We start from the raw sequence: 21,174 nt of genomic DNA, 5'->3' as shown, positions 1-21,174 counted from the left end.
TGTGTAAACAAATAAGCACAACCAAGGGTTTCATAAACACATACTGGCAGAATGTATGTATAGCGATGGCTGGTTTTCACAAATTACGATCAGGAATTTTTTATAAAGAAGGTGACTCTTAAGTTGAGTGTTGAGTAATGAATAAGTACTTGCCAAGACAGGGTGGGGTGGAAAGGGCGGTGTTAAAGGCAAAAGAAAGGTTTAACAAAGGCTGAGTTGCAACACAGCTTGGTGGGCTGGAGAACTGCAGGACTCTGAATAGTCAGGAGCCTACATTGTTAGGGGTGTGTGTGTGTGTGTGTGTGTGTGTGTGTGTGTGTGCGCGCGCGCGCGTAAGAGAGAGGGAGAGAGAGAAGAGGAGAGGACGAGGAGGAAATAAAGAAAAAGAGAGAAATGCTGCTGGATACCAGAAGAAATGAGAAATAGCAGGAGCCTGATAAAAAATGTATGATAAAAAATGAGTTTAGAGTTTAGCCTACAAACATAGTGAATCCAAAGACAGTTTTAGGCAGTTTTAAGAATGACACTATCATATTTAGGGCCCATGGAAACTTCATGCAAAATAGTTACATATGGGAAAGATTAAGAGATTAGACTAGGTTCTTGTCTCATTTGTCACTTTTTTTTACACTGTTAGATAACAGATGTGCAAGCAGTGGTATAATCTTATTTCTTTGCTTATTTCTTAAGTGACAGTACTTGAAGCTTCAGGACATAAGTTTACAAGTTGTTGGCTTTAATCTTCAGGCTTCTTTTTTTTGCCTTTTCCGTTCCAACAATGCAAATTAAGAAATTTCCAAAAAGCTTTCCAAGATTAAATCTATTGTATTCTTACCGCTCCATTACCCTCCTTTCTCCAACTACTAGGGATTTTTCTTTTGCCTTTTTTTTCTTGCCTTGATTTTTATCTCACACATAGACATAAAATCATCATGGATATTTTATAACTCTATAATTTCAGTATAGTAAAGGCCACTAATATCTAAATGACTTAAAATAATATTCCCACACGCTTAGCACATGCCTGGCATAGAGCAGATGCACAATTAGAAGAAAGCACATAGGCTGTAGGGTCGGAACATACAGGGGTTTCACTCTGGCTAGGTCATTTCATCATTAATGGTTCCCAGCAAGTCATCTTACTCTAAGCCTCAATATCTTCATCTGTAAAATGGAGCTAATAATATTGTTAATGTGTGTGTGTGTGTATGTGTGTATATATTTGAGCACATATATATATATGTAAATGCAAAATCCTGATCCTCCTACAGATATAAAATGAGCACATGCTCAAGATATTGTTTAACAGGCAAATGTTAAATCTGGTTCAAAGAAGAAGTAAAAAGAAACGCAAATTTATATAAAAGAATGTTGAAATGAATTTACAAATAGGCAGAAACTGGCTTTTTCTATTGGGAGGGTTAAGGGGTAGAGATTTAAATTAAATTCAATTCGGATACTATATATTTATGTATCTTACAGACAAGAATCATTTTCATGTAGGTTACCTATAACCATCAAAGGTAATGGAAGGCACCAAGTCCCCTGTAGAATCAGAATGAGATCAACGGGAAAGGTGAGTGCTAAACAATGCATGGTTTTTCATGGAAGCCAAGCTGTTCTCTACCATGCCTAGCTGGCATCCTAGGTTGCTGGGAGGATTTAAGCTCACTTATGTGCAGCACCTTCATAGTCTTTAGAATGTATCAGTTGCCCGGCAAGTAATAACTGGCTTTGTTACTATTAACGGAAGCTATGGATGAAAATTACTTCTGTGTAAGGTTTTACTCATCCAACCAGAATGTGTATTCTTTTATTACTATCATTTAATAGTGTGCAGTAGACTGTCCAGCACTGCTTGATACTCGGCAGGCTTTTAAATGACAAATTTATATTAAGGAAAATATTCTGATGAAATGTGAGATGACTTTTTAAAACAATTAATGATTAACCTTCTGAGTTAGAAGAGATGGCGAGGGCAGCTAAACAGCTGCTGCCATCACACTCTTTTGGAAGGTCAGTGGGCCTTGGTCTTATTACTGGAGAATGATGGTGGTTGAACACAACTCTGCTACTTCCCCTTCCCATGAGAGACCGGAGTGAGTTCAGCTTCAAATGAGCATTTGCTTTACACTGCTTCTAAGTCCTTATTCAAACTCAACTCTCACTGTTACCAGTCAGACTTGCCCACTCTGCCTTCTATGACATCCCAGCAGCATTTTCTTCGAGGAACCAAGATCAATTTATGATGTCACCATTGTTGCCAGCAGTTTGATTCTGGATGCAAAGAAACTTAAGTTTTTTGAACTCACCTCACTTCAAGTGATAAGGAAGCAAATACAGAAGGAGAACTTAGGAGAATGAGCGAGTGTCTCTCTCGTGTGTGTGTGTGTGTGTGTGTGTGTGTGTGTGTGTGTGTGTGGTGTGCCCATGATTAAATAGCAATATGCAAAACAGCTACCCAAAATTTAAAATGATGTTCCCTGCATAAAGCTGAAATAATTTTTCTGGTGGGAAAAAGGCACATTGGGATGAGACAGGAACAAAAAGTTGGGTATACATTGGAACTGCTTCCCGTTTTAGTGATTTGGACACAAAAGTGGTTCTACTTGTCTGTTCTTTCCTTTTTTCTTTTTGAAAGCCTTTAATTTTAGAATTGTAACAAAAAAAACCATCCAATTTTACTTAATAGTAGACTTGGCTTCTAATAACTTCAAAAACTAGGGAAATATAGAAAAAGTGCTTTTGATTTTCTAAGCTGGACCAAGTTTCTGGAGCCCCAGACTTCCCGTACCCCTTTGGGCATCCTACTTGGTACTTGGGAAAATACTGACCTAGAGACAGACTTAACTTATTCCACCCTAACTCCCTCGGTTGCTGTTAATTTTTTTGTGCATTGAAAAAGCTCTTTTGACTGGAGAGAAATATGCTGTGAGAACAAGTATTGGTTGAGGTGGTGGCAAAGGAGTATCTTTGACCAGAAAGCAAACCTCAACTGCGGGTAAAGGCGAGACTAGCCTTTTCATTTATGTGATTTCTACAATTATGTTATAAGTTCCTGAGAAAGACGGATTCTGCCAAAAATAACTCTGCTTTGCCAGAGGATGTCAGAAATTCAACAATTTTTAGTTCAGTGACTCCAGCACCTGTTAATTTGCAAGGGTGCATGTATTCAATCCTTCCTCAAAGGCAGATATGATCATCTAACCGGTGATTCTTAACCCTTCTGGATTATAGATGCCTTTGAGAACTTGGAAGAATTCCATATCCCAGAAAAATGCACACATGCCCATTATGAGTTGGACTTTTCTCCCACTGCAAACAACAGAAGCTAACTCTGACTAATTTAAGCAAACGGGGGATTTAATGGAAGAAAATTGAGTGGGAGAGGAAATGGAGCTGCTTTGGGCACTAGATAGCAGGAACAAGTTCCTAGTGGGCAGAATTTCTTTGTGTGCTGTCAGTGAAATGAATCTGACCAAGCTATGCTTTCCTGTGGCTGTTAGACCATCAAGATTTCCCCAGAGGAACTCTGGCTCAGCTTAGACACCCAGCCCCTCCATGGCTAAGGGTGTAAGACTTGTTGGCTGACATGCCACCAAGATAGAATAAGATACGGAGAGGAGCCAGCCCCTAAAGGAGAAATCAGGGTCCTGGCATTACCAGGAGAGAAGAAAATGATGCTGGGCAGGCAAAAACAATAAATGCCCAATAAACACACTTGCTCACTCAGAATTCTGCATATTAGGTAAGTGGGGGAATCAGTAACCCCAGTTCTAAAAACTGGGGTCAAAAAGCCACTGATTAGCTACAGCCTGTTACCAATATTTAAATGCTCTATACAACAGCCCCTATTTCCTGAGACTATGCTTGTTATTAGAAAATCTGGAGTTAAAGAGAAATTGGGGAACCTGATAGAAAAAAAATGAGGATGAAGATACCAAAAAGTGACAGGAAGCTAATAAAGAAGCTAGGGACAGTAAAACCATGGTTTTCCCATGCCTGACCCTAGATGAATGAATCTCTATGGACAGATGTATCTACTCTTATCCATGTCAGAGGCTCTGATACCAGTTATCTGCTGGACATGCATGGGGCCCACTGGCATTCCAGTCCTAAAGAAGATGATTAAGAGAGACCTACTGTATGCAGAATAATCCCCCAGAGTGAGTGATGCCACAGAACCATGCTCCTGGGCTTAACTTCTGATTTCCCTTGTATGAGTGCAGCATCCAGAGAACCCCATGATGGTGGGGGAGAGAGAGTCTCTTCCCCATCTCAGCAAGATGTCACATGGATCTAGATCTGAAGTGGCCTGGGAGGTATGCTCCAAGGACCAATGAACACACTGTGTTCAATAACTGTACTGTCAGTGAAATGAATCTGACCAAGCCATGTTTTCCTCTGGCTCTTAGACCACCAAGATTTCCCCAGAGGAACTCTGTTTGGCTCAACTTAGACCCCCAGCCCCTCCTTGGCTAAGGAGGTAAGGCTTGTTGGCTGACATGCTACCAAGATAGACTTCTGATTTCCCTGGTGTGAGTGCAGCGTCCAGAGACACCCAAGATGGTGGGTTTCCTCTACTACTAATTGGAGCACATGGCTAGGGAGAGAAATGAGCTTTCATTGGATGACTTACCCATTTCAGACCTTTACAAGTCGGTTCCTCAACAGGTGATGCAGATACCTTGAGAGGCCCACTGTGATTTTCCCCTTGCCTGCTTCTCCAGATGTATCTCAAGTGCCTCTCACTCTCACACACTCATATTCAGCCACATTGCCTCCTTTAAAACTCCTTGTCCTACTAGAAACCTCAGGGTTTTATCACATATTGTTTTCTTTGTCTGAGGTGCCCTTCCCCAACTCTAGCTAACAGCAACTTATTTTTCTTATTTCTGGAAGGATGGAGGCTCCATCTGTCTTATTTACTTTTATAACCTGAGTCCCAGGCCCATGTTAGGTAATCATTGTATGTATGTTGAATGAATGTTGTTCAGCATTGTACAGAAGGAGAGGTGCTCTCAAGGATAAATAGTAGAAAAGAAGTGAGTTAAGTTAGTAAATTTAGAGACTGATGAGCATGCTGATGTGTGTAGAGGTGGGAACAGATATAAAACATAAGACACTGACAGAATCGTAGAATAGTCCATTCTTTCAACCCAGGAATGAAGGCAAAAGAGCCAAGAAAGTACATGGAATACAGCCAAAGATAGTTAAGGTTTTAGATAAAGCTGAAACCTCATGTATCACTTTTGGTTGCCTTGGCAACAGAACCTTCATCTCATGATAATGATATTATAATATGACGAAGCAAATACAAATAAATTAACACCTTATCAAAAATGGAGCCACAAATGGCCTAGTTAACTTCACCTTTGAGGATAATGTAAGGTGAGATCTTAGAAGGGGCTCTATGCTGCAAAGAATGCACCCTAGGACTTGAGTTATGTATAAAAGGGTTAAACCAGGCCGTGGAATTTGACAAACCAAATCTAAAATGCATATGTGGAAACACATAAGACCATGATCAACTAAGATGGTTTTGAATAGCAGAATAAGTTATGGGACTTGCCCTATATTTCAGTCATCTTTTAACATCATTATACTGTGGAACAAACAACCACAAAGCCCCAGTAGCATAGCACAATAAGCATTTATTTTGGCTTATTTTTTCTTTTTCTTTTTTTTTTAGATGGAGTCTCACTCTGTTGCCAGGCTGGAGTACAGTGACGCGATCTTGGTTCATTGCAACCTCCACCTCCCAGGTTCAAGCGACTCTCCTGCCTCAGCCTCCCAAGTAGCTGGGACTACAGGCACACACCACTATGCCCAGCTAATTTTCCTATTGTTAGTAGAGATGGGGTTTCACCACGTTTGCCAGGATCGTCTCAATCTCTTGACCTCGTGATCTGCCCACATCAGCCTCCCAAAGTGCTGGGATTACGAGCATGAGCCACTGTGCCTGGCCATGAGTATAAGGTTGGCATTGCAGTTGTGGTGTTCTCAATCAAGTGTGGCTATTTTGACTCTGGTCACTCACATGAGCAGCTGGTAGGTTGCGTGGGCACTGGCCGGTCTAGGATGGTCTTAGCATGGATTGGCTCCACCCTGCTTCATGTGTTCTTTCAGCACACTTCAGCATACTAACCTGGGCTTATTCTCATAGTGGAAGCAGAGTTCCAAAAGAGGTGGGAACATGTAGGGCCTTGAGGCCTATGTCTGGAACAGGGATACTGTCATTTCCATCACATCCTTTGCAGCAAATTCAACCCTGATTCAAAGGATGGAGAAAGAGACTCAACTTCTTCATAGTGTGAGCTGTAAAGTTATACTGCTAAGGGCACAGATCCGAGTAGGCCATTAATTTTATCTGTCAATGCAATTAACCAACCATACCAGAAATCAACTTATTATAAAGCTAGAGTAACTAATTCAGTATGATATTGGTGTAGAAATAGATAAGCAGAATAAGGATATGGTATTATGACCCAAAAGAGACTCGTAGGATAATAAAATATCATAATGACAAAGATAGTGTTGCAAAGTCTCTGTGGGGAAAATGGTAGACTATTTAACAAATGGTTCTATAACAAGAGGCTCTCCATTCTGGAGGGGTCATGGGGGAAATGGTTCCTTCCCTCATATCATGCACAAAAATTAATCTCAAGTTTGTAAGACATAAATGTAAAAGGCAAAACTTTAAAACTTTTAGAAAACACTATACTAGAGTATCTCTACAGCCTGAGTGTGGGGAAAGGTTTCTTAAACAAGATACAAAAGGTATGAACTATAATTAAAACATAGATAAATTGAATTAAATTATAATTTAAATTTAAATTTTTTTTTTTTTTTTTTAAGACAGAGTCTTGCTCAGTCGCCCAGGCTGGAGTACAGTGGCGCGATCTGGGCTCACTGCAAGCTCCGCCTCCCAGGTTCATGCCATTCTCCTGCCTCAGCCTCCCGAGTAGCTGGGACTATAGGCAACCGCCACCATGCCCAGCTAATTTTTTGTATTTTTAGTAGAGATGGGGTTTCACCATGTTAGCCAGGATGGTCTCGATCTCCTGACCTCGTGATCCGCCCTCCTCGGCCTCCCAAAGTCCTGGGAGTACAGGCATGAGACACTGTGCCCGGCCAATTTAAACATTTTATGCAAAAAAAATTCCAAAAAGTGAAAAGAAAGCTCCAGTCTTCAGGAAGATATTTATAAAGCAAGTAATTGAGAAAAGGTAGTATTGAGAACAAAGAACTTTCAAAACTTAATGAGAAAAAGATAAGTTAATAGAAAAAATAAAAATAAATGTGCAAAGGAAGAGGAAATACACAGAAGAGGAAATCTAAATGGCCAATAAGCACATAATATAATGATCAATCTCATTAGTTATTGGGCAAATGAAAATTAAAATCATAATAGGCCCGGCATGGTGGCTCAGGCCTGTAATCCCAGCATGTTGGGAGGCCGAGGCAGATGGATCACCTGAGGTCAGGAGTTCCAGATGAGCCTAGCCAACATGATGAAACCCCCGTCACTACTAAAAATACAAAATTAGCCAGGCATGGTGGTGGGCACCTGTAATCCCAGCTACTCTGGAGGCTGAGACAGGAGAATCGCTTGAATCCAGGAGGCAGAGGCTGCAGTCAGCCAGGATTGCACCACTGCACTCCAGCCTGGGCAACAGAATGAGACCCCACCTCAAATAATAATAATAATAATAAAGTATAATTTCACATCTTTTAATTTGCCAAGGATTATGCAGGTTGGCAATATCAAGAGTTAAGGTAGAGCCACTGGAACTGTCATACACAGTGGGTAGGAATTGAAATTAGCATAACTACTTTGGAGAACAATTTGGTAATATCTAGGAAAGTTGAATACGGACATACCCTATAACCCAGCAATTCCCTGTCTATATCTTAGAGAAAGTGTCACATATTTTTCTGAATTCATGCATGAGAATATATATTGCAGTGTTATTTGCAACAGAAAAATGGTAAACATCCTAAATGTCTATACATAAGTATAGATACATAATACTGGCATAGTCATACAGGGGACTATTACACTACAGTAAAAATGAATTAACTAGAGCTAATATAGTCATACATGAAAAATGCTCACAAGTGTAATGTTGGATAAAAAGCAAGTTACAGAAGGTATATGCAATATTGTAACAGTTTAAGACCCTATTAAACCACACTATATTGCTTAAGAATATACACATGTATAATAAAAGCATAAGGATATACATAGAATGATAAAGTAAAAATTCAGGATAATACTGCAAATCACCTCTAGGGAGGAGGTCGGGTTATAAAGAAGAGAAGGTAATAGGGAAAGGTCCGCAGGAGGCCTCAACTGTATCCATAATGTTATATTTCTTAAGCTGGGTGATGTAATGTAAGTGCTTTTCTGATATTAGTCTCCATATGCTATTTGTACGTCTGATGGTTAATTTTTTAAAATAAGTGAATATTTAAGAGTCTTGCTTTGAAAAAGAAAGAAACAATGGGGCTGAAAGAACCTAAATAATGTTAGAATGTTAACACCTATCTGTAGGCATCTCTGGGTCTCCTTACCCTCTCTAATCCACAAAACTTGTTTGGAAACATTAAAGATAAATACGAGTGAAAGAATGGTTAAGTAAGTTTGAGGAATGCTGGGTAAAACAAAGCTAAATATTCGCTCTTTTCTGCAATACTTGTCAGAGTCTTTGAAATGCGAATGGCACTGTGAATCTCTGAGTGGGAGAGAGAGTCAGCAGTGCTTTCCCCCTTTAAGTCCAGAACCATTTTTTTCATGTGGCGTCTCAGGGCAAGGGTTTTCCATGAAATACATTTTGGAAATTGTGTCCCCAGAAGTTTCATTTTCCTGTCACCAGCCTCTATCCCCACGTCTCATCCCGCCCACAAATTTCACTTCCTTATCAAGCTCCATGTCTTTGTCATTTTTGTTTCCATCTTTCCACGAGCATACCTTTCCCAGGCTTTTGTGTTTTACGAAGGCAACATGGCGTCGTGAAAAGAGCACTTAGCTAGAAATCTGTGAGCAATTCTGGCCTCAGTGCTTCTGAACTGGGGCACCCAGGGCAGGTTATTTAATTTCTCTGTGCCTTGGTTTCTGTCTACAAAAGGGAGAGAAAAATCAAATCATTTACCCCATAGGACAGTTGTGAGTATTGAGTTCCTACCTATATAGTGCTTGATACTTTTTATGAACTTACGAAGTGTTGACTAGATTCATATAATAGGGAGAAAGTAATAGTTTACCTACCCCAAGAGTCTGCTTTTGGAGACTCCATTAATTTCCCAGGGCTGCCACAACAAACTGAGTGGCTTAAGCAACAGGAATGTATTTTTCTCACAGTTCTGGAGGCTGGAAGTCCAAGATCAGGGTTGGTTCCCTCTGAGGCCGTGAGGGAGAATCTGTTCCCAGCCTGTTCCCCAGCTCTGGGAGGCTTGTTGGCAGACTTTGGTGTTCCTTGACTTCAGCTGCACCACCAGATCTCTGCCTTCATCTGCACACAGCGTTCTCCCTGCATGTCTTTCTCCAAATTTCCCTTTTCAAATAAGAACACCAGCTCTATTGGATTTGGGGCCCACCCTACTCCAGTGTGACCTCATCTTCACTAAATATGTCTGCAATAACTCTATTTCTAAATAAGGCCACACACATTCTGAGGTGCTAGGGGTTAGAACTTCAACATTTGAACTTTCAGGGGACACAATTCAGCCCATAACAAAGACCAATTGAAATCACATCTATGAAAATGCTGTTAGATTCTTGTAAAGAGTTACAGAATATAAGATTCTGCTTTTGTCACAAATGACCACATCTTAAAGCATCTAGTAACACTTCATTGTAGCATACAGCCAGAGCTTGCCTTTGTGCACCTGAGACAGCTTTTTGGAACAATATTGAGCAGAGTTTGTCCTGGGACTCTTTAAAGTGTGTTCTGTCTGTTTGGTTCTAAATCCATTGCCAGTAATTGATTGCTTTACCTCAACTAACAGAGAAAAGTCCATCTTGTTAAGAATTACTTGATACATGGGGTTTGCATATAAAAGGAGCTACTGCAGCATGCAGAGAGATTAAATTTCTTGGAGGCAAGAGCTCCATGAAATTTCTCAAATTAGCTAGGCCATTCCATAGTGAAAGTAAATGGTGAATCTAGCTTTCCTCATGTGCAGGCTTGTGTTATGCCCACTGGCCCCCTGCTTTCTTCAGGGGGCAGTTTTACAACATTGTTTCCCTAGAGAAGAATTCAGAATGATGTTAGGCCACCTTGAACCTAGCAAGATTGTTCATATCAAAATGACTTTTTGATATAGTTAAGCTGAAGCAGTATATAACACAGAGGTAAAAAGCGTGAATTCTGACGTCCAGCTTCCTGGGTTTACATCCTAATTCTACCCATGGAATCTTGGGTAAGAGACTTCAGCAACCGTCACCCAATAACCATACTCACCTGATGTGGCTACTATGAAGACTGAATGAGATAATCCATGAAACAGAACAGTGTCTGACGCACAGGCTGCATTCAACAAATGGTGGTTATTATTACTCTCAGTGTAATGATGGGCCCTCAGAAAAATCACTTTGAGATAACCTCTTCCTTTTAAATTGTGAAAAATAACAACAGTTATCCCAACCAATACAATCACTTCCAATTTTAAATATTCTAGTTCCTGTGGATACCTGGAGTATGAATATAATGTTGTACTGTGCCATTTGAATGCTGGCAGTGTTTATGTTCCCAAGCAGTTGTTCTTAACAGCTGTATCAAATTCAATCGAGTGAATATACTATATTAGGTCATTCTTGCATTGCTATAAAGACATACCTGAGACTGGGTAACTTATAAGAAAAGAGATTTAGTTGGCTCATGGTTCTGCAGGCTGTACAGAAAGCATGTTGGCATCTGCTTCTGGGGAGGCCTGAGGAAGCTTCCAATCAGGGCAGAAGGCAGAGGGGGAACAGACACATCACATGGCAAGAACAGAGCAAGAGACAGAGAGAGCGGCAGGGAGGTGCTACACACTATTAAACGACCAAATCTTGCGAGAACTCAAAGTGAGAGCTCACTTATCACCAAGGGGATGGCCCAAGCCATTCATGAGGGATCCACCCCATGATCCAAACACTTCCCACCAGGCCCAACCTCCAACACTGGGGATTACAATTCAACATGAGATTTGGGCAGGGACATACATTCAAACCATATCATACACCACCTTTTACCTAACAGTCCTCCTATGGTTTGATATCTGGACTTTCGGGGTTTGTTACTCATTAATATCACTTTGGGAAAGCCAGTAAGCTTTTTCCCCATTAAGACTGATAGACCAGGGCAATCTCCCTCAAACTTCTGCCTAAGTGTGTTTGCTTCAGTTTAGCCCTCTTCCACTGTTGTTTTGACCTAAATTACCTTCCTCATAATCTATTTCCCCATATCTCTTTTTCCCAAAGTCTAGATACAAAGCCACATCTCCATTGCTTCTTATTCTCCCTTTGCAGATTCCAGGCTCCCCATTCTGTTCCTTGCTGTGTGTGTTACTGTGGATCTATTTGTTACTCCCCACAACCCACCCCACCATAGAGCTCACAAGCCCTTTCTAGGGACATCAAACTGGGTATACCACAAGAATAGCACCATTTGGCATCCCATATGCTCCCCTTCCTACACTGGGTATGTTTGTAGAGTCTAAAAGAGAAACAAAGCATCTCTTTCCTTTTTTTTGCCCACCAACCTCCTGCTCATCCTTTATCACTAGGCTCAAATGTACCAATCTCTGTGAAACACTTTCATTTCCCCAGTCAGGGCTCACCGCTCAGTCATACTAGTCCCAGGGCACTTGCTACATATTTTAGTATCCTCAACAATGGACAAAGATTACACATTGAACATGCTCAAAAATGTGTTTGCAGGTAAGTCAGTTATGGAGAGAGCTGTATATAAGAAGTTGGAAACTGCTTCACTTGCCTGTTTTGACAGGATTTAATGAGATTATAGCAAAGGTTTAGGAGTCAGACACTTTGATTTGAATGTTAACTCTACAGTGTGCTAGTTAGGAAACCTTGGGAAACATAAGCCAACCTTGCTGAGTCTCAGCCTTCTCATCTGCAAAATGGGGTCATCTCTGTCACTGATTTCCTCAGAGGGCTGATGTGGACCAGATGGGATGATAAATGCAAAGCACACAAGTGCATGGTTTAAAGTGGTAGTGATTAAGGCTAGCATAGAATTCGAGACCCGCCTGGGCAACATAGTAAGAACTTGTCTCTACAAAAAATGTAAAAAAAAAAAAAAAAAAAATTAATCAAGTGTGGTGGTACATGCCTATAGTCCTAGCTACTCGGGAGGCTGAGGCAGGAGGATTGGTTGAGCCTGGGAGATTGAGGCTCCAGTGAGCTACGATCATACCACTGTACTCCAGCCTGGGTGACAGAGAGAGGCACCATGTATCGGGAAAAAAAAAAAAAAAAGGATCAGCAATAAAGATCCCGAAAAGTCAAAATTGGCCAAAAATATTATCTCCCGTTGAATTTTGTCAACAAACACCAGCTTCCTACCTCTTAAAATATAAATGGGGGCAGTACCATTTGCTTACTGGGAGCTAGAAGCCCATGATTTCAAGAAGTTTCCTGTGTAAGTATTGATGGGTATATTCTGCTTCTGCTTCAGTCTCTTGATATTTTTTGCCTGCTCTTTTCAAGGGTGTTCTATTTGCCAAAAAGCACTGCTAAAAGTATGCCTCACCCTGTCCTCCTCCAACTCTCAGTCGTCTCCAGGCCTTTCCCATAGCTGCTCTGTGACCTGAGACTCATTCTGCGATTGCCTTTTCTTTGAGCTGAGAATTGTTTCTAGCCATCCCGCTAAGAAGTGTGAATTAAATGTGTGATCTAGAAGGGTTGATGCATCAAGTCATGAATAACTATAGCTCATTGATTATAACTAATAACCAATCTAATAAAAGATGATTGAGCCCAAAGGGTTGTCAAGTGGCATCGTTATGAACAGAAGAGGAGGAAACAGAGAGAGGGGAGAAAATATAGATCCAGATGGGATTCCCAGAATGAAGCCCCAAGCAGCCAGAAGTTGGTATACTGTGTGTATCTCTTGGGAAAGGAAGGGAGTATACAAAATGGGGGAAAATGGAAGGTAGGGGAAGAGTGGTAGCCCACATCAAGCTTTGCCAGAGGCCAACCTTTCTGTCTGCAGTGACACTCATTTGCAAAGTTGGTGAATGGGCTACAGTCTCTGAATATATAAATGAGGGAAGGCAAAGCCACCAGGGTCCAGCCGAGCTCACAGGCCTGGTTAGTACTGGGGGACCAGTGCTGGCTAGTACCAGGTATGCTTACTAGAGGCTGTCAAACCATCCAGGGGCAAGTAAATATGTACTCACTGGCCTTAGAAAGACTCTTTAAAAACTTGAAGCTCTGCCTTTGATTTAGGTCAATAAGATATAAGAGATAATTAAAATGTAAAAGGTTGCTAAGGAATAAAACTAAAGCAATGCCAAAGAGCCTAATCTAAATGCAGACAAAAAATAAACTCACAGCTCTGTTTGCTTGGCCCAGATGCCTGGAGCATCTTGAAAGAAGGCACATTTCTGCACCTGAATAATGTTAATCTTGGGTTTAGAAAGAGGTAGAATGAATATGGAGACTGCTCAAAATCACTTCTGATTATACTTAGATATTCTAGGAAATCACTCAAATATGTATTTAAAAATTGCATTGTGGAAGACATGGTACTAGAAAACAATGATGATAACCACAACTAACTTTATTATGATACCCTACAGCCGACTCAAAGCTTTTCACATGGTGGAGGATATTGACTGATCTCCAAATAATGTGCAAGTGTACAATGCTGCATGAGCCATGATTATCTCCCTTAAGGAGTTTACAATCCAATAAGAGAAGAAAGGGACATACACAATGTAATATAATACAAGTTGGATGATGATAAGGGCTGTAATAAAGGTAGTAATTTATGGTTGTCTAAAAGTAGGTTACATAAAGGGAGTATCGTTTAAAATGGACTTTGAACTTTTGATAGGTGGAGGTGTCAGATAGATATTTTAAGCAAAGAAAAACATCACGTACAAGGGCAGGAAATAGAAAATTGCAGCATGTGTTCAAAGAACAAGTAATGCAGGAAGGATAGGCTGTGGCGGACATCTGTTACTTTTGCTTACTCAGTATTCACTCTCTATTCTCTTCATCATAGTAACTCTTTTCCCTTGGGGAAGCCCATCTATTCTTAGTATCTGAAAAGTAGAGTTGACCCCACTGCTGGATTCAGAGTGGGGCCTGTGATCATGGCTTGACCAATCACCACCTTCATCTTCCTGGATGGAGTGATTCGTTTAGAGCTGAGCACAGAATTCAAGTCAACCAATGTGCCAAGACTAAATCCCAAGAATTTTGTTGGAATTTTAGGAAACAGTCCATCTCTTTCCATAAGATCACTAGCTGTGAGGATAACGTAAGCCTGGAATTTCTGAGTCTCTCTGAGGAGAGTGCTCACCACCAAGAGAGACCAGCACATTTATACACTTAGATGTTGCCATAATGGAGGAGACTACACATCCTCCCAATGTTTAGCCAGTTCAAATTGCTTTCTGTCACTTGTAACCATAAAAATCATCAATCCATAGCTGAGGACAAATTGGAGAGAGTCTTGAGTGCCCCACCAAGGAACTTCATTCTCTCGTCAACAAAAAGTAGAGTCACAGGAGGTTTTGGGTAAGTGATAGATTTTGATTCTCCACACCAAAAACAGTTTGAAGGCGGTGTCATAGGCAGGAAACAGGGTACAAGATTTTTTACAAAGGCAAGGTCAATGGTAGGAATTGTGGCTCTTTGTGAGTTTCCTTTGTGAGTTCATGGACTCATCATTGTCATCATTTTGGAAGCTTACTGTGCCATAGGCATTGTTCTAAGCACTTCACACACATTAACTCATGTCACTCATGACAACCCCAAGAGACAGGTTCAGTTACTCTCATTTAATGCTCACACCAACTCTATGAGGAAGGTCAAGTTATTATCCCCATTTTACAGAAAATTTTGTTCATTTTTTCCTCTAGAATAAAGTTTCATGCAAATGGCAGTTCACTATTTTATCTCCACCATCAAGAATAGTTCGTGGGACATTACAGGTTCTCAATAAATATTTGTTTAGTGAAATGAATAAATGAGTGGTTCAGGAAGCATCATAACTCTTCCTTCAAATTCTCTCGTGAAATGCTCCCAGTAACATGATCACCTGGGTAACCCAGAGGAGCATTACTTCTGTGTATAATTAATCATTTATGTCAATGTGATGAGAATGCAATGAGACCCCCTATTATCGGGAGCTGATAGCCTGAGGTGAGCAGGAAGTAGGTGGTATCTGCAGGGGCAGCAGGGAGGCATGGGCACAAAATTGAGGTGCAAGCAGGTTAACAAATCCCCAGTGTCTCACAACTAATCAAATGGCAGCATGCAGCATGTGTTCAAAGAACAAGTAATGCAGGAAGGATAGGCTGTGGTGGACATCTGTTACTTTCGCTTTCAACCTGGGAGTCAGGTCCCAGAGCCCATTCACAAAGAAGACAAGTGCCAACACCATGAAGTCTTCCAAGCTCCAAATTTCCTTCTCCAGTGACCCATCCTTTCTCCCCACTAACCTGGATGTCCATATTTAGAATCACTTCTTTGGCTTAGGAAAGGTGGTTGGGAGTGTTGTTTCTAGAATGTCCCTGTTATACTGTTACTTGAGTAGGAGAATAGGGGCTGGCCTTTTCCCATTGAAACATCAATCCTATTGAAACATCAGCAGAGCCTTAAAGGGCACAGGTAAGTTTTGTGGGGTTTTTTTTGGTTTGTTGTTTTTTCGAGATGGAGTCTCACTCTGTCGCCAGGCTGGAGTGCAGTGGCACAATCTCGGCTCACTGCAACCTCCACCTCCCAGGTTCAAGGAAATTCTCCTGCCTCAGTCTCCCAAGTAGCTGGGACTACAGGCACCCGCCACCATACCCAGCTAATTTTTGTATTTTTAGTAGGGACGGGGTTTCACCATGTTGGCCAGGATGGTCGTGATCTCTTGACCACGTGATTTACCTGCCTGGGCACAGGTAAGTTTTAAAGAGAAAAATGTGGAGGAATTAGGATATTGGGGCACTACTCAGGGAAATACTGAATCTTCCTAGTGTTGGCAAAAGGTCACCTAGTGTGGGGTTAAAGAAAAAAGGGACACAGAAAGAGAATTTGTTTCCTAACATGAAGATCATGTCTCCTTCAAAATGTAGATTTCTGGCAAAATTCCCAAAAGCACATTCTTGCAATGCTGTGCATACTTCCATAAATGGCCCTTGCCTGTGTTGTTTCAGTCAGTCCTTGGATACAGCAAGAAGAAGTCGAGCCTCCCAAGTACTGTCACTGTCAAGTTCCTTCTCTCTGCCAGACCTTCCCACAGCCCCAGATGGTGTAGCTTCTCCCTCCCTCTCATTTCCTGAGCAGGTGGGAGAAAGGAAAGAGTCAGAAAAGAGGCAAGAAGCATAGAATTTGCCAGTACTAACCCTGGCTCTTACCCACCCATCCAGCATGGCTGGTGTCAAACTGGCAGTAGATTTGTAAGTGGTTGAAGTAGCCCCAGGCCCATTCCTCCCTGGTGCCCCTGCAGGTACCACCTACTTCCTACCTACCTCAGGCTACCAGCTCCAATGGGGGTATCATTCCATTGACATAAGTGATTGATTATACACAGAAGTAATGCTCCTCTGGGTGACCCCGGTGATCACATTAATGGGAACATTTCAGGAGAGAATTTGAAGGAAGAAGCATCATGCTTTCTGAATCACTCATTTATTCACTTCATTAAACAAATATTTATTGAGACTCTATGACATACCAGGGACTACTTTTTTTTTTTTTTTAGATGGAGTCTCGCTCTGTCACCCAGGCTGGTGGAGTGCAGTGGCACAATCTCAGATCACTGCAACCTACACCTCCCTTGTTCAAGCAATTCTCCTGCCTCAGTCTCCCAAGTAGCTGGGATTACAGGCGCATGCCACCACACTCAACTAATTTGTTTTATTTTTATTTTTAGTAGAGACAGGGTTTCACCATGTTGGCTAGGCTGGTTTTGAACTCCTGACCTCAAGTGATCCGCCCGCCTCAGCCTCCCAAAGTGCTAGGATTACAGGCACAAGCCACTGTGCCCAGCCACCAGGGACTATTCTTGGTGATGGAGATAAAATAGTGAACTGCTATTTTCATGGAATTTTATTCTAGTGGAAAAAATGAATAAACAAAGTAATAAATATACCAGCTCATGACCTATGATAAAAAGTGCTATAAAGAAAAATAAATCTGGATAAGGGTAGTTAGAGAGGAAGGGATTGCTAATTTAGGAAGAGTTGTCAGGGAAGTCTTCACTGAGGAAGTAGAGGCAGCAGCGAGCCAAGTGAAACTGGAGGGAACATTATACCCCAGCTGAAGGGGAAAAACAGGAGACAATCATTCTTGGCATGTTTGAGGATAAGGAAGACTGTGTGGCTAGAACAGAATGAACAAGCAAAAGAGTTACAGGCAATGAAGCTGGTGAAGGAACTTTGGGCTAGATAAGATTTTTGTATTATATGTAGTTTTAGGACGATGGGAAGCTATTGGCGGATTTTTATGCAGAAGAGTGATATGAAGTGATTTGTATTTTAAGAGGTGATTAAGGCAGAAAGAATGTAAGAAGGCAGGTAAGGCAGGTGAGGGAGCAAGGAGACCAGTTGATCCAGGTGAGAGATGAAGGTGGCCTGAACCAGAGTGATAGTGGTAGAGGTGGGAGAAGTGGGAAGGCTGTAGATAGATTTTGAAATTTAGAGCCTTCGTCTCATTTTGTGGCTGTGTCAAGGAAACCTCTGATGACTGTGTTACTTGCCATTGGCTCACCTGTGATGTCAGTCATGCAAATGAGATCGATAGTTCCCAGGAGCTCACCTTCACCTGGATCTCTCTGCAACACTAAAGTAGCCTCTGCAGGCAGGTACACCCGGGAGTACAGGCTGGAGTCATTTTTATGCCAAGAGCAACCCTCGCCCAACAGGGGACTGGAGCTAGAGGGCTAAATGTTCCAACCTCCTTTCAGGTGGAAGATTCTAGAAGGCAGTCTACGTACTTCTCAAAAATCCATCCTACGTTGGTAACCTTGGACACACCCCCTCATGTTGACTTGTCCTCCTTCCCTGTTTCACTCTCCTGACTCTTTCCCGCTATCCTCACTCAATTCCTTGCCTGAGTCTCTGCTTTGAAGGAACTCAACAAAGATAGGGCATTTCCCGCTCTACCTATTCCTTACTTCCCATAGTTCTCTCTTTATGCCCAAGGTTGTTGAGGAAAACTTCCAGGAGACACATTCAGGGAAAATATCCAGTCTATCATTTTCTTTCAAAGATCTATGGGGTTTACAACCAGAAACAGACCTTCCAACCCTCAAATTCTCCAAAATAGCCATCATCCATCCCCACTTCAAAGATCGACATCTATAGCCTAGTTTGTGAAAATTCAATTGAAAACCAATTGTGCGTTAAAGGGGAAAATAATCAGAGACCTCTTCCAGGCAGGAGAATACAGGATACTATAAACAAGGTATAGTCTCCAAATACATAGATGGCTTTATAATGGACCTGGATGGACACATTGCAGAGTTTATAAACAATAAAAAGACAGCGATGCAGCTGAGTGATAATTCAGCTGAGAGATAATATCCTTCAATGCAACTTGGCAAGAATCACTTAAAGTACATTGGCTGGTAGGAGCTGAATGTTCTTTATTAGAAATGACTATAGATTCAAGAGATATGAGACAAGTGAGTAATACAAAGCAGAAGAAATCCTTAAATCAAAATAGACATTTTAATAACTACGCTTTAAACAAATCCCCCTCTGAAGTTTTCTAATGTTTAACAGCTGCAAATAAATATGACACTGGGAGAAGCTAATCAAAAAGTTTAATAATGCAGGAAACAAAAGAGCAAAAAAGAAACTGAAACATCACATCCTCAGCCCCTTTAGGCTTCTAGCCTCTCTCCCTCTCTGGTGCTACCATATCCCCAGCACCGCAACACCCCAAGCTAAAACCTGTGGAGCCAAACGGCCTGGGTTTGAATCTCAGCTCCGTCATGGTTCATCTCTGTGTGCCTGGGCAAGTGTCTTAGCCTTCCAAGCCTTAGTGCTCATGGCTATAAAATGGGACTAAGCCACCTGATAAGGTTGTTGCAAGAGTTAAGTGGGCTAATACATATGAAGGCAGAGTAAATACTCAATAAAATATCAGCTATTGCTTTACTATTACTCTCTTGCTAAAGGAGCAGAAGAGAGCTAGAGGCAAAAAAGAAAACAGATCGAAAGAATAGAAAATAGAGGGAAAGGGAGCCTTAGAGGCAACTGAAAGTTTGCTAAGTCGCAACGATGTTCAGGCAGTGCACCCAGGAAGGCTGACTAACTGGCCTGGGTTTAGATGGGTCAATGCCCCACTTAGTTAATAAATTATGACTATCACTCCTACCTTGGCTTTTGACTTATTCAACCACAGAGAATCCACAGGATGTAAATCTTTACAATCCTTTAAGAAATCAATATGGTAACATATATCAAAGGCTATATTGTATAGCTGTAAACACTGTATCCCACTCCTGGGAATTTATTCAAATACAATTGAATACGGGGTTGATAACCTCCGCACAGTCAAAGATCCACATGTAACTTTTTTTTTCCTTGGAAGTGTAACTGTCACCAAACCATGTATAACTTTTTCTTAACTTTTATTTTAGGTTCAGGGGTACACGTACAAGTTTGCTATATAGGTAAACTCAAATCATAGGGGTTTGTTGTCAGATTATTTCATCACCCAGGTGTAAGGCTAGGTATTACACCTGGTTGTTTTATTAGTTATAATAATAACTAAGAGTTATTACTAGTTAGTTATTTTTCCTGCTTCTCTCCCTTCTCCTACCCTTCACCCCCCGGTAGGCCCCAGTGTCTGTTGTTCCTCTCTTTGTGTCCATGTACTATCATTTAGCTCCACTTATAAGTAGGACTATGCAGTATTTGGTTCTCTGTTCCTGCATTAGTTTGCTAAGGCCTCCAGGTCCATTCATGTTCCTGCAAAGGACATGATCTTGTTCTTTTTTATGGATGCATAGTATTCCATAGTGTATATGTACCACATTTTCTTTATTCAGTCTACCACTGATGGGCATTTAAGTTGATTCCACGTCTTCACTATTGTGAATAGTACTGCAATAGACATACACTTGTATTTGTCTTTATGATAGAATGATCTCTATTCCTTTGGGTATATACCCAGTAATGGGATTGCTGGGTCAAACAGTTGTTCTGTTTTTAGCTCCTCAAGGAATCACTACACTGCTTTTCACAATGGTTGAACTAATTTGCACTCCCACCAACGGTGTATAAGTGTTCCCTTTTCTCTGCAACCTCGCCAGCATCTGTTATTTTTTAACTTTTTAATAATAGCCATTCTGACTGGTTTGGGATAGCATCTCATTGTGGTTTTGATTTGTATTTCTCTAAAGATCAGCGATTAAGCTTTGCTTCATATACTTGTTAGATGCATGTATGTCTTCTTTTGAAAAGCATCTGTTCATGCCCTTTGCCCACTTTTTAATGGGGTTGTTCAGTTTTCTCTTGTAAATTTGTTTAAGTTCCTTATAGATGCTAGATATTAGACCTCTGTCACATGCATAGTTTGCAAATATTTTCTAACATTCTGTAGGTGGTCTGTTTACTCTGCTGATAGTCTTTTTTTTTTTTTTAAGTGTTGAATAATCTTTAATACTACACATAAACCATACTAAAATGCTTTTCAATAAGTAAAAGGAACCATTTTAAATACAGGGAATTATAATTAGATTGGTATCGTTAAGGCCAAAATTCTAGACATTGCTACCTTATTTATCTTCAACCCTTGCCTTTAAGAGGCAAACGAACACAAAACACAGGTGAATCTTGCTTGGTTCTGAGACAGTGAAGGAATTTCCCCAGTATTTAAATATATTCACATAACCAGCTATATAAATCTAAATATAAAACCAATCTCCATTAAGTTTTAAGATGGCACTCACCATCTTTGCGAAAAGTTGAACATTACTTACAAAGGCTAATCAT

General features: G+C 40.9%; 1 long non-coding RNA gene across 2 annotated transcripts in view; it reads right to left on the bottom strand.

Moving 5' to 3' along the window:
• The window catches only part of LOC111551228, a 162,694-nt gene that overhangs the window by 83,834 nt on the left and 57,686 nt on the right, over positions 1-21,174 (bottom strand). For both annotated transcript variants that reach the window (XR_002734298.1, XR_002734299.2), the window contains 3 exons: positions 10,467-10,532; positions 8,975-9,122; positions 6,149-6,271 (listed from right to left, as the gene is read on the bottom strand). This is a non-coding gene — a long non-coding RNA (uncharacterized LOC111551228). The remainder of the gene's footprint in view (positions 1-6,148; positions 6,272-8,974; positions 9,123-10,466; positions 10,533-21,174) is intronic.

The sequence above is a fragment of the Piliocolobus tephrosceles genome, chromosome 10 (genome assembly GCF_002776525.5).
Source record: "Piliocolobus tephrosceles isolate RC106 chromosome 10, ASM277652v3, whole genome shotgun sequence".
Classification (NCBI taxonomy): Eukaryota; Metazoa; Chordata; class Mammalia; order Primates; family Cercopithecidae; genus Piliocolobus; species Piliocolobus tephrosceles.
The sequence above is the reverse complement of the archived record's forward strand: the minus strand, read 5'-3'. Positions and strand labels throughout refer to the sequence as shown.